Here is a 15,553-nt window from a genome sequence, read left to right on the forward strand (position 1 = left end):
GTTTTCTCTTAGGCAAATATGAACTCAGAAGTAACTCATGGTCGTTGGGTTCAGAAGTCAGTGGAGTTACTGGGTACAGTTGTCTTCCATGATAGCTCTAAGACTTGATGTTTGGGCTTCTGAGTTCATATTCTGAAAGGAGGTACACTTCCTCTTTGACCATTTCTGTAGTTTGCTTTCTGTTACGTGGTTACCTAGCATCAGCCAGTGAATCTTCTCCGGGTTTCCATTCTGCAGAATTTAGAGCATGTGTCAGTGGCAAGACAGATTCCTAAGATTTTCCTAAGACTTTCCCTGGACTCTTCCCTGTATGTACTTGGGTGGTTCCTAAGGGAAGAGGAAGCACACAATTGTGGGAATGATAGCCTAGAACAAAAAGAAAAGAAATCTTGTCTTACCACTGTGGTTTACAGGAGAGATTGGGAGAAATCATTCTGCTTTCTCCATGGCCTGATTTCAGGAGCGAGTGATTCAAAATTATAGCGGCAGGGAACTCAGTGCATTTAGCACTGGGATTTAAACACAACCAGAATTGTCCTCTGGGCCCAGCCATTAAAACATTGTCTCTCTTGACCTTTTGGTATCTTGTCAGAGAGCTTTTCACTGTGAGGAAGTACGGAAATGGCTGTGTGTGTGTGTGTGTGTGTGTGTGTGTGTGTGTGTGTGTGTGTGTAATCTGTTAGGTTGAGGATAGGTTTTCTGTGAGCCAATATTTAAAGATTATCTGCAATAAAAGATTACCCTGATCTGATAGAATAAGTGAAGTGTTTGTGTATGACTGTGTGTGTGAATGTGTTTTTCTGCCCATTTATATTTACATACAGATGGCCAATTATATTTGAAATTGTTGGAAAATAAATCAAGTTCAGATCAAAATGCCTTTCAGGCCCATTACCTAAAAAATCTTTCTTAAACCCTAGGTTCCTGTGGTCAGTTCTGCTTATATTAATCAGTGACAGTTATGAATGGGAGATATTCTACTGCACTTTCTAAAGATGAAACTATTTTTGTGTTTAAAAATGAAGTCAATATTCAGATCTGTAGCAGAGTCCTTGTTCTTAAGCTTTTTTGGCTACAAGTAGATACTATGATATTACATGTTTTATGTAAAAATTCATCTAAATTGGGTTCTCAGTAAATTTGTGGTATTAGCCTGAACTATAGTAGCTGTTATTACTCTTAACAATATTTCACTCCATTTTGTCCTTCTTTGAAGACTTAATACTGTTCTCAGTACTCAGGAACTATTGCAAGAAACTTTCCCCAGACCACATTCTGTTAATACTGAATTAAAGTTATCCACACCCAGCCACCATCACACCCTTTATTCCCACAGAGAAGCAGAATGCAAACCTTGTTATTTTATGTCTTTGCTGTCGCGTAATCACGTACTTTGGAATTTGTTTGAGGAAGGGGGCAGTACTTTGATAGATCATGTCAAGGAACAGAGTCTTCTGCAGCATGAAATCATTTATGGAAGCCATCCTTATGATGCCGAGGACTGTAAGCTTTTAGATGAAGCTACTTGATGGTGTTTCTCTCTTGGGTGAAGAGCTGATGTTTTACCCTTAACATCTGCTTCATTAAATTACCACGAGTGAATTTCTATCTGAGTCTTTCAACTTTTCCTATTTATTTCCCCAGTGCCCTATCTGACCTTAAAGTGGCAGCAGTTTCTTCTGTCTACTAGCAGCAGTGAGCCACTCTTGTCTTTTCCACAGGAAGTAAGAGGCTACATTCCTTGAATCAGGAGCTCATTACTGAGAAATTTCCATTCTTTGGCCGGCAGAAATTAATGGAATTGACATGGGTATTGATGTGAAAAAAAATTTTTTTTCCATGAAGTTTCTATCTGTTTTGATTCTGGGTTTGTTGTTGTTGTTGTTGTTGTTGTTTTTTGTTTTGTTTTGTTTTTTTAGGGTTTTTAAAAAAAGTCTTTTTCAAGGTAGGGTCTCACTGTAGCCCAGGCTGACCTGGAACTCACTATGTAGCTCCAGGCTGGCCTCAGACTCACTGAGATCCTGTCTCAGCCTCCGGAGTGCTAGGATTAAAGGCATGTGCTACCATGCCTGACTCTTGGTTTGTTTTCTTGACACAGGGTCCCATTCTGTAGCTCAGGCTGGCCTGGAACTCACTATGTAACCCAGGCTGGCCATGAACTTTCGGTAATCCTCCTGCCTCAGCCTGCCAAGTGCTGGGATTACAGATGTTTACCACCATGCCTGGCTTTTCATGAGTTTTTAATTAATTTTTTAAATGACCAAATCTCTTTCAGGGTGGTGAATAACCAGAGAAATGGTGATTTTAAAGCACTCATCCCTTTGTCTTTTTTTTTTTCTCCTTTTGAGGTAGGGTCTCAGTTTAGCCCAGGCTGACCTGGAAGTCTCTTTGTAGTCTCAGGCTGGCCTTGAACTTACAGAGATCCTACTACCTCTGCCTCCCAAATGTTGGGACTAAAGGCTTGTGCCACCACACCCAGCTTCCCTTGTCCTTTTTAAGTTGCCCATTTATATTCATCTGCTTAATATTTGACTATCTCCCCTTTTACTCAGAGAGGAATGACCCACACCATCTTCCTTCAGGGATCTCCCAGCTGGTACTCTGTTTTGGGGTGCTATATAAAATGCAATATAATGAATATTTCTCAGCCTGGTTTCAGAATAAATAAAACGTTTAATCCCAGAAAGTATAGACTGAAGTATGGGATGAAAGTTATGATTGGGGAAGGGTTAGAGACAAAAGCTGTAAATTACTATGGCTGATTTATTTCTACTATATACATATATATTTTTTGCTTTTGTATATTCTATAGGAAACTAAGCATTGTATTTTTTTAACAAATCTGAGAAAGCACTATGAACTGCAGGTGTTTGACTTTCAGAATATATTTTGTATTGTTAATACTTCACATTGTGTGAATACTGGAAGCTGCAGATCTTTGCTAGGGCGCAATAAATTTCTCTACTTTGTGAGAGGTTCTTTTGGGGGTGCTAATCAGACATCTGTTATGCTTTGAGGGAGCCCTGGTGCTACACAATTAAAGTTTTCATTCAATCTTAAGTACCATAATGCCTTGTGGACCTTGGGATCAGATCAGGAAGGTTTGGAGATCAACCAAGGGAATGAGGACAGTAGAGCTGCCTCAAGCGAGTGCCCCTTTAAGTGGCTCTCATTTCCCCTAGACAAAGCTGGGTAGCCTCTTGAGGTTGGGAGGAAAAAGGTTTGAAATCTCAACGTTTCATCTTCCTTTAGAAGAAAGTCAGTAACTCATGTATGAGGATGAAAAGTGGCAGCAGTACCTTTGGGGAAGAGGAGGATATGGCACTTCTCCAACCCCGGAAAACATTGCTTTTGAACACTGCTGATAAAATATGGGCAGGTTATTACTTTTGTTTGGGAGCCTGTGTTCTCTCTAGTGCCTCTTCTTGGCTCTGTTCCGGGGATGCAGACCTCTTCTAGGAGGGTGAGCAGACCAGCTTTGAGGTTGACCTGCTTTTTTTCTTTGTCTGCCTTCCCTAAATATGATCCACCAGGAAGACATTAAGCAGCCGTAAGCTTGTTGCTACTCCCTCTAACAGAATTGGCTGGCTTGCTATAGATTGAACGGGGGAAGAACAGAGGCAGTCCTTGGCTTCATTCTGCCCACAGGTCTTCACTACTCTGACTTGAGAGGAGGTTTTTTAATTCACATTTGCCACTTCCTCATTACCAAACTACCCCAGCCTTCCTTGTCTGGGCTGAGCACAGGTTCAGTGATCTGTCCCTCTATTCTTCTTATGCCCCAGCTCAGTATCCAAAAATAAAAATCATGACAAATAGGATTAGGCTGGGGCTTCAGCTAGGGAGGACTTTTGATTATCCCCTGGGTGTGTGCTTCCCTATTTCTTGCCTTCAGGAATCACACTGTGCCTTCACTGAGGAATGAGCTCTTATCTACCCAACTTTTCCAGTAACTGCTCTTGCAAAATGCAGACAAGGGCAGTTCTTCATTTTTCTGAACATCACTTTCTCCCGATGACATCCTAGAGCCCTTCACCTAGAGTCTATAGGGCCTAAAGGCTTTGGGGAGAATAGCTGAGATTGAACTGAGGAGATCCATGTGCCACACACCAAAGGCAGCTGTCCAGAGCCTGCTCCCTCTCCAAGTCTGTCATCCTCCTTCAGGTGAGGGGTGACGCTCTAATCTTGGTGCCTAAAATAAGTTTATCTTTTTTAACACTGGCAATAACCAGTCTCCATACCACTGTTGCCTTTAAACCTCTTTAATAATCTCGTGCTGTTTGTTGTGGGTTCCAATCCAATTATCACCAGGGCTGTGTTGCAGAATACTTCTAAATGCTCGCTCATCCTGCTCTCCCCCATACTTACTCTTTTGTATGTGTGATGCTAATCTCTCGTCTTTCTTCCTGATCCTTGTGTATCTTTCTTTCTTGTCTCTCTCTCCCCCTACCTTTTGTCCCTGGGTGTTTTGGGACTCTTTTTTTTTTCTCCCCCTTTTTTTTTTTTTTTGGCCTTTTGTACAAAGATGAGTTTCAATGTAGTCTGTAGCTCCTTTGTAAACCAATTAAAAAAAAAAAGTTTTTTTTTAATAAAGTCGTGTCTCTGGTGTATTGAGAGCATTGGGAATGGGGAGTATATGATTATAACTTCACAGACTGAACCCAACAAATGTTCCAGCTACATTCTGTTATGTTTCCATACATTCTAGTCAGTGTAGTCACTACACTTTAATCCTGGCCAGATCAGTGCTAATGACTGCATGAAAATATGGAGGACCACCAAGTGTGGTAGTTTATGCCTGTAACCCCTTTCAAGAGGCTGAGGCAGGTGGGTTGCTGTGAGTTAGATAGAGGTCAGTCTGGTCTATTTAGGGAGTTCCAGGCCAAAAGAGAAAGAAATGTGAAGAAACAAGAACTGGAGGTATAGCTAAATGGTAAGTCACTTAATATGCTCACGGCTCTAAAATTGACCCCTGTACCTCAAAAAATTAACTGAAAGACTGCGAGGAACAGACAGCTCCAACTTTTGCATTCTGAGAGTCTGTGGCTGGCTCAGTGGTAGGGTGGTAAGAATGCTCGCCTGGCATGCACAAGGCCCTGGGCTTGATTCTCAGCACCATAATATACCAAAAAGTCCAGCACACATAAATTAAGGGTCTTGCTATTTAGCCCAGTCTGGCTAAGAATTCCTGAGTTTCCTGCTTTATCTCTAGGCCCAGCTTTAAGCACTTGTTTACAAATTCTAACAACTCTGGTTTGATTTCTCCAGTACCCATGTAAAACCAGATGCACAAAGTGGCACATTTACCTGGAGTTCATTTGCAGTGGCTGGAGGACCTGGTGTGCCCATTCTTTGTGTGTGTGTGTGCGTGCGTGTGCACATGTATGTGCACATAAATAAAATACTTTTAAAAATATTTTTATTTATTATTTGACAAAGAGGGAGAGAGATAGAGAGAATAGGCATGCCAGAGCCTCCAGCCACTGCAAATGAACTCCAGATGCATGTGCCCCCTTGTGCTTCTGGCTAACATGGGTCCTGGGGAAAAAGGAAAGAGGAAGAAGTACAGAGAGTTCCAGCCATGAGGGGTTAAAGCCCCAAATCAGCCTTTTGAGTGTGTGTATTTTTATAAATATTTATTTTTTATTTGAGAGTCACAGAGAGAGAAAGAGGCAGAGAGAATGGGTACACCAGGGCCTCCAGCCACTGCAAACGAACTCTAGATGCGTGCGCCCCCTTGTGCATCTGGCTAACGTGGGTCCTGGGGACTCAAGCCTCAAACCGGGGTCCTTAGGCTTCACAGGCAAGTGCTTAACCGCTAAGCCATCTCTCCAGCCCCCTTGTGTGTGTGTTTTTTTGATTATTTTAATCAATTTGTAAGCAGAAAGAGAAAAGAGACAAAATGGGTGCCCAGCTGCTTCAAGCAAACTCCAGATGTATGCACCAGTTTGTGAATCTGGCTTTTTATGGATACTGGGGAATTGAGCCTGAGTTGTTAGGCTTTGTAAACAAGCACCTTAACCGCTGAGCCATCTTTCCTGCCCCTTGAATTTTTTTTTTTTTTCTTCGAGATTCACTCTGTAGTTTCAGGGTGGCCTTGAATTCTCCTACCTCTGCCTACCTCCCAAGTGCTGGGATTAAAGGGGTGTGCCACTACGCCCTGCTTCCTTTGTGTTTTATTTTTTAAGATATGGTTCTTAGCCTTCACTGGCTAGAATTTCCTTTGAAGCTGAGGACAACCTTGAACCTCTCGTGTGCTGTGATTACAGGTACATGTGGCACCATATCCCATTTCTGCTGTGCTGGGAATCAAACCCAAGTAAACACTTTCACAACTGAGCAATATCCCTTGTTCCCTAAGCAACATTTTAAAAATAAGATGTTTATTTTTGAATGTATTTTGTTTAAGTGAGAAAAGGAATCATTTTAGACTCAGAATATTTATTTTTAGAAAAGTTGAGTTTCGGTTAGCCGCTTGCCTGTAAAGCCTAAGGACCCCAGTTCGAGGCTTGATTCCCCAGGACCCGCTTTAGCCAGATGCACAAGGGGTGCATGCATCTGGAGTTTGTTTGCAGTGGCTGGAGGTCCTGGCGTGCCCATTCTTTCTCTCTTTCTCTGCCTCTTTCTCTGTCTGTCGCTCTCAAATAAATAAAAATAAACAACAAAAATGATTAACCTTTAAAAAAAATTTGTTTCATGGCTGATGAGATGGCTCAGCAGTTAAAAGCACTTGCATACAAAGCCCAGGTTCAATTCTTCAGCCACCAACACAAGGTTAGATGATCGTTTGTTTGCAGTGGCAAGAGATCCTGACACACCTATATATACACTTTAAAAAGTTGAGTTTTGCCAGTCGTGCGCACTCCTTTAATCTCAGCACTTGGGATGCAAAGGAAGGAGGATCACTGAGTTTGAGGCCGTCCTGAGACTACATAGTGAATTCCAGATCAGCCTGGGCTGGAGTGAAACCCTACCTTGGGGGGGAGGGGGGAATGAGCTTTGCCCCAGCACTTGGGAAGCAGAGGTAGAATCGCCATGAGTTGAAGGCCACCCTAAGACTACATAGTGAATTCCAGGTCAGCCTGGGCTAGAGCAAGACCCTCAAAAAAATGTTGGGCTGGAGAGATGGCTTATCAGTTAAGGAGTTTGCCTGCAAAGCCTAAGGATCCAGGTTCAATTCTCCAAATCCCACGTTAGCCAGTTTTACAAGGAGGCACATGCGTCTGGAGCTCATTTGCAGTGGCTGTAGGCCCTGGCACACCCATTTTCTCTCTCTCATCCCTCTCCCTCCGTCTCTCTGTCCCAAATAAATAAAAAAAAATTCTTTAAAAACAGAAAAGTAGCCGGGCGTGGTGGTGCACGCCTTTAATCCCAGCACTCGGGAGGCAGAGATAGGAGAATTGCTGTGAGCTCAAGGCTAACCCGAGACTACATAGTGAATTCCAGGTCAGAGTGAAACACTACATCGAAGAACCAAAAATAAAAAATAAATAAAATAAAAATTATTGAATAAAAAACGTTGGGCTGGAGAGAGCGGTTGCCTGCAATGCCTAAGGAACCTGGTTCAATTCCCCAGTGCCCACACAAAGCCAGATACACAAGGTAGCACATGTGTGTGGAGTTCATTTGCAGTGGCTGGAGGCCCTAGCGCCCCCATGCTCTCTGTCTCACTTCTATTTCTCTGCTTGCAAGTAAATAAATAAAAATATTATTTTTAAGAAGTTGAATTTCCATATAACTTAGCAAGTTCCCAAACACTTGATGGAGGGAGACAATGTCTCCCTATATCCTCTAGGCTGATCTTGATCCTCAAGGCTATCCTGTCTCACCTAGGTATACACCACATATACTAGGTATACAGCCCCTCCTTGGCTCCCTCTCTTCTTTTCTTTTCCTTCCTTCACTCCTTCTTCCCTTTTTAATTTTATTTTTCCTAAATTTTATTTTATTTTTTGAGTTTATTTGAGAGAGAGACAGAAAGAATGGGCGCACCAGGGCCTCCAGCCACTGCAAACAAACTCCAGATGCATGCACCCCCTTGTGCATCTGGCTTGTATGTGCGTCCTGGAGAATCGAACCAGGATCCTTTGACTTTGCAGGAAAGCACCTTAACCACTAAGCCATCTCTCCAGCCCCCAATATTCTTTTTTTTTTTTTGAGGTAGGGTCTCACTCTATCCAGGCTGACCTGGAATTCCCTATGGAGTCTCAGGCATGAGCCACTATGCCAGGCTACCCAATATTCTTTTTGTTGTCATCTTTTTTTTTTTAAATTTCCCCCAAGGTAGAGTCCCACTCTAACCCAAGCTGATCTGGATTTCACTCTGTAGTTCCAAGCTGGCCTCAAACTCACAGCAATCCTACCTCTGCCTCCTGAATGCTGAGATTAAAGAAGTGTGCCACCATACCCAGCTACATTTTATTTATTTACTTTATTTTTATTTTTATTTTTTGGTTTTTCGAGGTAGGGTCTCACTCTAACGCAGGCTGGTCTGGAATTCACTATGGAGTCTCAGGGTAGCCTTGAACTCATGGCAACACTCCTACCTCTGCCTCCCGAGTACTGGGACTAAAGGCGTGCACCACCACTCCCGGCTTCTTTATTTACTTTCTATTACTTATTATTTTTGTCTCACACTGTAGTCCAGGCTGGCCTAGAACTCAAGCTGGTCTCAATAATAATCCTGTGGCTGGAGAGATGGTTTAGTGATTAAAATGCTTGCCTGTGAAGCCTGAGGACCCAGGTCTGATTCTCTAGATAAACTAGATACACAAGGTGGCGCATATGTCTGGAGTTCATATGCATTGGCTAGAGGCCCTGGTGTTCCCATTCTCTCTCTGTGTCTCTTTCTCTCAAATAAATAAAATAATCCTACCTCAGCCTTCTGTGCTGCGATTATAAGCATGAGCCACCATGTCTGGCTTCTGGATTATTCCTAGTTTCTTTTTTAAAATGTTGTTTATTTGTTTTTTGTTTTTGCAAGGTAGGGTCTCACTCTGGCCCAGGCTGACCTGGACTTCACTATGTAGTCTCAGGGTGGCCTGGAACTCAGGGTGATCCTCCTACCTCTGCCCCCCGACTGCTGGGATTAAAGGCATGTGCCACCAGACCAAGCTAAAGATTTTTTTGTTTAGAGACCGAGAGATAGAGGGAGAGAGAAAGAAGCAGATAGAGAGAAAGGATTTGCCAAGGTCTCTAGCCATACAAACAAGCTCCAGACATATGTGTCACTTTGTGCATCTGGTTTACGTGAGACCTGTAAAATTGAACCTTGGTTCTTTGGCTTTGCAAGCAAGAGCCTTAACCATTAAGCCATCTCTCCAGCTTGATTATTCCTATTTTCAAAAGGTGTAGTTACCAGGTGTAGTGGTGCACACCTTTAATCCCAACACGAGGGAGGCAGAGGTAAAAGGATCACCATGAATAATTCAAGGCTACCCTGAGACTACATAGTGAAGTCCAGGTCAGCCTGGGCTAAAGCGAAATCCTACTTCAAAAAACCAAGACAGTCAAAGGGGAAAGTGTGGGGGGTGGGGAGGGAGGAATTACCATGGGATTTTTTTTTATAATCATGGAAAATGCTAATAAAAAAAAAACAAAAAAAAAAAAACCAAGAGAGGCCAGGCGTGGTGGCGCACACATCCCAGCACTTAGGAGGCAGAGGAAGGAGGATCACTGTGAGTTCAAGGCCACCCTGAGACTAAATAGTGAATTCCAGGTCAGCCTGAGCTAGAGAAAGACCCTACCTTGAAAAAAAAGCTGGGTTTGCTGGCTCATGCCTTTAGTCCCAGCACTGGGGAGGCCTAGGTAGGAGGATTGCTGTGAGTTCAAGGCCACCCTGAGACTACATAGTGAATTCCAGGTTAGCCTGGACCAGAGTGAGACCCTACCTGGGAAAAGCAAAAAAAGGAAAGAAAGAAAGAAAAAAAGGAGTACTTTCCCAAGATTTGGCTTTGTTGTCTCATCCTTACCTTGTTCCCACCCTTGAGACAGTTTCCAGAGACATTTTAGACAAAAGAAGCTATTTGACCTTCAACCGCCCACATTCTCCACTCATCTGATCTGGAACCCAGCGCAGCATTCCACCTCAGGCGTAGCCCTGCAGTCTTCCAGAAGGGCCCGAGGAGTGACAGGAAGCGTCTCCAGCCCTGGCTGGTCCTCCAGCTGCTGATTCACAGCTAGGGAAGCCTACTCTTGCTTCCTTTCACACAAGCTCCTCAGGAGAAAGGGCCCAGCATTAGTCAGTCCTCAGACCCCCACTCCAGGTCTAAGACAGGCCATGCTCACATGGGGTTTCCAAGCAGCCATTAAGGGGACAGAAAGTAGGAAAACAGAGAACCAGTTCCCTCTAATTCTCTTGGAAGTCAGATGCTCACAGGCATGGAAATGATTACCTTGGCTGGGAAGATGGCTCAGTAGATAAAACGCTCGCCATGCAACTCTGAGTTCAGACCCAGGCCAGAAGCTGTGGTGGGTCTTAGGAATCCCAGTGCATCCACAGCAAGAAAGGAAGCGGAGACGGGAATTTCATGGAAGTTGTAAACAGATGGGTAAGCCTGTCTAAGGCAATGTGGAAGGTGAGGACTGGCCGGAAGTTGTCCTCTGACCACACAGGCACCATGGCACTTGCACATGTGCACACATGCATGCACACACAAACATGCCAAGTAAATAAATTAATTAAAACATGTATAAGTGGGCTGGAGAGATGGCTTAGCGGTTAAGCGCTTGCCTGTGAAGCCTATGGACCCCGGTTCGAGGCTCGGTTCCCCAGGTCCCACGTTAGCCAGATGCACAAGGGGGCGCACGCGTCTGGAGTTCTTTTGCAGTGGCTGGAAGCCCTGGCGCGCCCATTCTGTCTCTCTCTCCCCCTCTGTCTTTCTTTCTGTGTCTGTCACTCTCAAATAAATAAATTAAAAAAAAAAAAAGGACTAAAAAAAAAATGTGTAAGTTAGGCTGGAGGGATGGCTTACCAGTGAAGGCACTTGCCTGCAGAGCCAAGGACCCAGATTTGATTCCCCAGGACCCACGTAAGCCAGATACACATGGTAGCACATGTGTCTGGAGTTTGTTTGCAGAGGCTGGAGGCCCTGGCACACCTATTCTCTCTCTGGCTTTTCCTGTCTGCCAAATAAATAAATAAAAATTAAGTTAAAAAAAATGCATTGAGCTGGGCATGATGGCACACGCTTTTAATCCCAGCACTTGGGAGGCATAGGTAGGAGGATCACCGTGAGTTCAAGGCCACCGTGAGACTCCATAGTGAATTCCAGGTCAGCCTGAGCTAAAGTGAGACCCTACCTCGAAAAAACTCCACACAAAAAAATGCGTAAATTGGGTTTGAGAGATGGCTTAGCAGTTAAGGCACTTGCCTACAAAGCCAAAGGCTCCAGGTTCGATTCCTCAGGACTTACATAAACCAGATAGTGGCTGGAGGTCCTGGCACGCCCATTTTCTCTCTGTCTGCCTCTTTCTCTGACTCTCAAATAAATACATAAAAATAATAAATAAATTTTTTTGTTCATTTTTATGTATTTATTTAAGAGTGACACAGAGAGAGAAAGAGGCAGAGAATGGGCATGCTAAGGTTTCCAGCCACTGCAAACAAACTCCAGACGCATGCACCCCCTTGTGCGTCTGGCTAATGTGGGTCCTGGGGAATTGAGCCTTGAATGGGGTCCTTAGGCTCCACAGGCAAGTGCTTAACCACTTAGCCATCTCTCCAGCCCTAAATAAATATTTTTTAAAATGCATAAATTGCTGGACATGATGGTGCACACCTTTAATCCCAGCACTTTTTTTTGTTTTAGCTTTTTTTGAAGTAGGGTTTCACAGCAGCTCAGGCTGACCTGGAATTATAGTCTCAAGGTGACCTCGAACTCATGGTGATCCTCCTACCTCTGTCTCTGGAGTGCTGGGATTAAAGGCGTGCGCCAGCACACCTGGCTTAATCCCAGCACTTTTGAGGCAAAGGTAGGAGGATTCCTGTGAGTTCAAGGCCACCCTGAGACTGCATAGTGGACTCCAAGTCAGCCTGAGCTAGAGAATAAGACTCTACCACAAAACAAAACAAAACAAAACAAAACAAAACAAAACAAAACAAAACAAAACAAAACAAAAAGATAAAAAGCTGGAGAGATGGCTTAGCAGTTATGGTACTTGCCTGCAAAGCCAAAGGATTCCAGTTTGACTTCCCAGGACCCACAAAAGCCAGGCGCACATGGTTGTATATGTGTCTAGAGGGTTTGGCATGCTTATTCTCTCTCTGCCTATTTCTCTCTCTCTGTGTGTCTCAAACAATTCATTTTTTTTTTTTTTTTAGAGAGAGAGAGAATGAGCATGCCAGTGCCTCAGCCACTGCAAAGAAACAAACTCCAGATGGTTTTGCCACTTAGTGGTTATGTGCGACCTTGCGCTTGCCTCACCTTTGTGTGTCTGGCTAATGTGGGATCTAGAGAGTAGAACACGGGTCCTTAGGTTTTGCAGGCAAGTGCCTTAACTGCTAAGCCATTGCTCCAGTCCCCAAACAAAAAATTAAATAAAAAAGTACAAGCCTGGTGTGATGGTTCATGCCTTTAATCTCAGCACTCAGGAGGCAGAGGTATGAGGATCATGAGTTCAGGGCTACTCTGAGACTACATACTAAATTCCAGGCTACCTTGGCTAGAGGGAATCCTATCTTGAAACAAAGAAGAAAACAAGCAAAAAGATTTGGAGAGATGGCTCATCAGTTTAGGTGCTTGCTTGCAAAGCCTAAAGGCCTGTATTTGATTTCCCAGTGCCCATGTAAAGTAGGGTGATAAGTAAGATATAAGTTATCCAGCTACAGAAAAAAGATCCTAGATAATATGAACTTTTTGTTTTTTTGAGGTAAGGTCTTGCTCTAGCCCAGGTGGACCTGGAATTCACTATATAGTCTCAGAGTGACCTCGAATTCATGGCAATCCTCCAACCTCTGCCTCCCAAGTGCTGGGATTAAAGATGTGCACCACCATGCCGGGCCTACAATTTGTTTTTTTACTGAAACAATAAAACACTTCTGTTGATTTGGGGGGAAAAAAAGAAATGATGCGCTGGGGAAGACGACTCAGCAGATAAAGGCGTTTGATAGTAAAGAGTGCTGGCCCAGGTTCAATTCTCCAGTACCCACATAAAGCCAGATGCACAAAGTGGCACATGTTTTTTTCTCTCTATCATAAATCATAAATAATTATTTATAAATTATACATATATAAATTATAAATACATAAGTTATATATAAATAAAATATATGACCTTTTTTTTACGCCAAGGAAATCCCTTGGAGCTGAGCTCCTGTGTCTACTGCCATACAAGCCAAAGACCTTCTTCCATATCCATACTGACCTGCCTTCTACACATCTTCTGTAGGTATGAAGTCCTGCAATAGGAAGCACACTATGAATATTTGTCATCAGAGGAGGCCCTTTCTCTTGGCACAGACCAGTTTCTCCTATGTCTGCTGACCCCTGGTGATGATAGTTGGAACTGCACCCCTTTCCAATTAGTGGCTTGTTGGGTAGATGATGCCGTGTGTAACACATTTTCTCAACAATCCAAATTCAAGTATTGGGGAAAAAAAAAAAAAAAGGCCAGTCTGTTGGGCTGGCCTCAAAAAAAAAAAAAAAAGATTTTGGTTTTTCAAGGTAGAATCTCACTCTAGCTCAGGCTGAACTGGAATTCACTATGTAGTCTCAGGGTGGCCTTGAACTCACGGCGATCCTCCTACTTCTGCTTCCCAAGTGCTGGGATTAAAGGTATGTACCACCACGCCCAGCTTAAAAAAATTTCTTTTGCAGCAGTGTCTCACTCTTTTTCTGACTTGGAACTCACTCTGTAGCTCAGGCTGGCCTCCTTGCTCAGCCTTTTGAGTATTGAGACTACAGATTTGTACCACGGTCCGGAGAGGTGGCTTAGCGGTTAAGCGCTTGCCTGTGAAGCCTAAGGACCCCAGTTTGAGGCTTGATTCCCCAGAACCCACGTTAGCCAGATGCACAAGAGGGAGTGCGACTGGAATTTGTTTGCAGAGGCTGGAGGCCCTGGCGTGCCCATTCTGTCTCTCTATCTTCCTCTTTCTCTCTGTCTGTCGCTCTCAAATAAATAAATAAAAATAAACCAAAGCCGGGCGTGGTGGCACGCTTCTTTAATCCCAGCACTTGGGACGCAGAGGTAGGAGGATCGCCATGAGTTCAAGGCCACCCTGAGACTACAGAGTTAATTCCAGGTCAGCCTGGACCAGAGTGAGACCCTACTTCGAAAAAAAATAAAAAATAAAAAATAAATAAATAAACCAAAAAAAGACATGTACTACCACATCCAGCTCAAATATTGAAATATTGTATTCAATGGAAATATTTCTTGGACTTAGTGTTTGCCTAGCATGCAAAAAGCCTTGGGCTTGATCCCATGAAACTGGGTGTATAGCACATGCATGTGTTCACATCATATGGGAAGTGGAGGCAGGCGGATGAGGAGTTCATAGCCATCCTTGGCTGCATAGCAAATTCCAGGCTTATCTAAACTACACAAAATCCTGTCTCAGCCAGGTGTAGTGGGACGTACCTTTGATCCTGGCACTTGAGAGGCAGAGGTAGGAAGACAGCTGTGAGTTCAAGGCCACCCTGAGAGTAACTACATAGTGAATTCCAGGTCAGCCTGGGCTAGAGTGAGACTGTACCTCAAAAAAAAAAAAAAAAAAAACAAAGAACAAACAACAACAACAACAACAAAAAGATATTTTGAAGATAAATAAAGTAAAATTATATACATGGCTCTGAATGTGCCCTGGTACATAGTAGATGGTCAATAAGTTATTTCCTCAGTGTGTGTGTCAATGTGGTGTTTTGTAGCGCTGGTTCTAGGGACTAATCCTCGGGCTCTGCACATAGTAGGCAAATATTTTGTCATTGACCTAGCTGTGTTCTTTCTTTTCATTACAGCAAAATACACAACTAAATATATTATTCTAACCATTCCCAGTGCAATTTGTTTTGTTTTGTTTTGTTTTTTGAGGTAGGGTCTCGCTGTAGCCCAGGCTGACCTAGAATTCATTATGTAGTCTCAGGGTGGCCTGGAACTCACAATGATCCTCCTACCTCTGCCTCCCGAGTGCTGGGATTAAAGGCGTGCGCCAACACACCCGGCTTCCAGTGTAATTTTTTAAACTCTAACCTTTTTATATACTTTCTAATTCTTGAATTTTCAAAATGCGGTCAACTCTGATGTGGACTGTGAAGGTTTCCTTTACCTGGAGAGCTTACAGATCTGAGCCCTGAATATATGGATGAGAAAGAATTTTGGGCCAAGCTAAATAGCTTTGGACATTTAACATCACTTTGGTTTCCAGCCTGAGAAAGGCTGACAGGGTCCACCACCTTCTTCCAAGGTCAGCACAGGGCAGAGATTTGGAGTTAGTTATCACAGGATTCTCAGCTAGGCCTCCAAGGTCCCCTCCTCCCACTCTGCAGAGAAAAGAGGAGGTGGTTGAAGAAAGGAGGATATGAGATTGGTTCTCTGCTCCTCCCTTTCTTTCCCT

Source organism: Jaculus jaculus, chromosome 6 (genome assembly GCF_020740685.1).
Source record: "Jaculus jaculus isolate mJacJac1 chromosome 6, mJacJac1.mat.Y.cur, whole genome shotgun sequence".
Lineage (NCBI taxonomy): Eukaryota > Metazoa > Chordata > Mammalia > Rodentia > Dipodidae > Jaculus > Jaculus jaculus.